The sequence below is a fragment of the Eleutherodactylus coqui genome, chromosome 4 (genome assembly GCF_035609145.1).
Source record: "Eleutherodactylus coqui strain aEleCoq1 chromosome 4, aEleCoq1.hap1, whole genome shotgun sequence".
NCBI lineage: Eukaryota > Metazoa > Chordata > Amphibia > Anura > Eleutherodactylidae > Eleutherodactylus > Eleutherodactylus coqui.
Window position 1 is genome coordinate 174938977 of NC_089840.1, and position 3342 is coordinate 174942318.

Genomic DNA, 3342 nt, shown 5'->3' on the forward strand with positions numbered 1-3342 from the left:
GTGAATGTAGCTCCTTCCATTCTGACATATTAAAGTCCCACACTAAGTGCAGAGAAACTGTGATTGACCAGGCGCAGCAGTTCGAGTCATGTGACCCTCTATATAGACTGAAGAGCACTTAATACACAGTATGGATCATGTGAAAAATGTGACCGTTTTGCTCACTGAGAACCAAGTAATCTTGTAGATTAGTGAAAGTAACTACAGAGGTTTGTTAGATGGGCCAGGTGGGAGAAACTTGACACTATCCATTAACGTGGCGTAGTTGCATACCTCACGGATCCCAAGATGCTGCATAATCTGAGACAATGTTTTTTTTCTTTTCAACATATAATTATCTTTAATGGCAGCCAGCAAAATGGGATCTCGGACTATGGCCTAAAGGCCCTTTTTACACGGACTGGTAAATTATCCAGCGGGAATTTTAATATCGCTCAGTGTAAATCCTGCCCCAACTGAACAATGGATGAGAATTAATTTGCTTCTTGATCATTGTGATCCTCGGCCGGCTCCGCCTCCATTCTTTGAGCGATTATCGTTCCTGTGTAAAAGCAGAGGCATGATCAGCACTGGGACGACCTGTTGGGCATCTGTGTCTGCCAAGTTTTCTTGTTAAAAGGGCCCTAACAGTTTCTTGACCTCTTTAGCTATTGCAGTGTTGTGTATTGCAGTATAGTGCCTCTACTACTTGGTTAGGTAATCCTCTTCACTGACTGTACTGTAATATACGAGGGGGTGCTGATAAGTCCTTGGCTTTACCCAGAAAGAAACGAGATAGGAAGATGAAACTTTACATTTATTCCACATACTCTTCACGGATGTCAACACACTTCTTACATCGGTATTCCAAGTTCTATAAGCTTTGCAAAAAGACGGATTTTGGTTGTGCCCCAAAATAGTCATCCATAGCAGCCATGGCATCAGAAATGGTGTGAAATTTGGTACCCTTGGGGTGTTTCTTTAGGTTTGGAAACAGATGATAGTCGGAGGAAGCTAGATCTGGTGAATAAGGTGGGTGGTCAACCAGCTGGAAGCCTAGCTCCACCAGTTTTGCCAGTTGTGTAGTGTGAGCGGAGGCGTTGTCTTGCAGGAACAAGATTCCTTTGGACAGCTTGCCGTGCCTTTTGGCCTTCAGAGCTGCCTTCAATTGGTCCAAAAGTTCAATGTAATACCTTGCATTGATGGTGGAACCATTTTTGAAGGTAGTCCACTAGCAGCACGCCCTCCTCATCCCAGAACACAGACGCCATCACCTTTGGTGGCTGATTTTTTTTTGCACCTTTTGGGCGAGGAGAACCACTGTGCCTCCATTCTTTTGACTGCTTGGTTTCAGGGTCATACAAATAAATCCCAGGCCTCATCTATAGTGACCAGTCGATCCAGGAAGTTCTTATTAGTCCGGAAACGCTGACAAATGGACCGGGAAGTTTTCACTCGCATGCTTTTCTGATCTGTTGTCAAACATATGGGGACCCACCTTGCAGATAGCTTCTTCATGTTCAAATGTTCATGGATAATGACACAAACACGTTCATGAGAAATCCCCATGATGTCTGCTATTCCTTTAGCTGCCTGGGCCAGTCCCTACGCATCTTCTGCCTTGATGACATGCCTTACTAGCATAATTTTGTTCTTGAATAGACACTAAAGTGCTTTCCTGTGTTTTAAAGTGTTCCTATAACTTACTTTCCCTCCTGAACAGAGGGCACACTGCGCGGTATGATTGAGGCAATTATTCAATGGCTATACAGTCTTGTTAATGGGCCCTGTTGCTTATAAAAGGACCGTGCATGAGACTCCTTGGGAGCCCTACAGTTCGTCCAGCCGCAGAAATACTTTAAAGCTCCTGTTGGGGTAAATGGGCCTTATGCGCGTGAGCCAATGTTGGTTTTTAGGCTACATAAAATGAATGGCTAAAGTGACTATTCTCATTTGTCGTTGGCTCACGGTTTAGACTAAACGATTATTGATCACTCTTGCTCGTTGGAATAAATAGTTGGCTGTTTTTCAGTGTTTCGAGGCTTGCAGAGAAGATAAAGTGGTCGGCTCATGCTGCATAAATACACTGAAAGTTTATATGACGTGTGGGTATTATGGCTGAAAATTGGTGCTGAATACTTTATACCTCCATGTATAGTAAGACGTTAAGGGCCCGCTTACACGGGCAAATCTGCCCTTAACGGTATATCATGCCAATCAGCATTGATTTAAACTTGTGTTTCTGCGCTCACAATGATTGTTGTACACAAACCTTATTGGGATAAATGATTATTAATGGGATTCCCCATATACAATTTTCAATCATGGGATCTGCTAGTGCCACGAGTTTTATGCTCGCATAATAAAAAAAAAAAATCACCAACAAACAAGTATTTTCTAGTTTTGTTAACTAATTGTTGAGGACATTCTGGAACGACGTCCCTATGAATAATTGTTGCTTGTGTAAACAGGCCTAACTACTTCCACCTACAAGTAGGGGTAGAGCGCATCACTGATGATCAAAAGGGTTTGTTACATGATGCGGGAAGGCGGAGTACCATCCGCTGTAACCACTTTCAACCCAATGACACATACAACTTCTTGGCTAAAAGTGGCCACAGCGGCCAATTTATTAAAATAGACTAACGTTGAACATCATGAAAATATCACATATACATGTAAGGGACAGGAAAAAACAAGCAGGACTTACATTCTGCCCCCCCCCCCCCAAAAAAAAAAACCTCATTTAACCATTGAACATAATCATTTTATATTATTAATATAAAGACTTACAATACAGACTAAACCATGGGTTTAACCCCCTACTAACCCGCTAAGCCAATCGCAGGTGTTAGGCTTGAAACCCTACTACCCTGGATGTACATACAACAAATACAGTCTCAACTCCCACCTGCCTTTTTTTTTTTACACTGTATCCGAGGCCAAATTCCCGCCTGCTGAAAGTGCTGGACAGCAGTGCTGGGGAGCCAGCCGGAGGACGCGGCGGAGAGGTGAGTAATATTTTTTTTAACGAGTTCATGATGATTTTCAGGGAAGGGCTTATATTTCAAGCCCTGTCCTGAAAATCATACTGCAGGGTTGCCACAAATCACTGCTTTCAATGGGGCCGGCAGCAGCGCCGAATCCATTGAAGGCAATGGGACAGCATGGTAGACTTCTTCCCCAGCTCTCACAGGTTTCATTTATCCCCACGGTCCCCCCGGGGGATGAAGGAAACTCCTGCCACAGCTGTGACAGCTGCGGCAGAAGTCCTTGACATTCACCCTATGTTTTCAATGGGGCTAGTGCTGCTGCCACTGGCCCCATTGAAAACACTGAGCGATATTGCAGATTTCTTCTCTG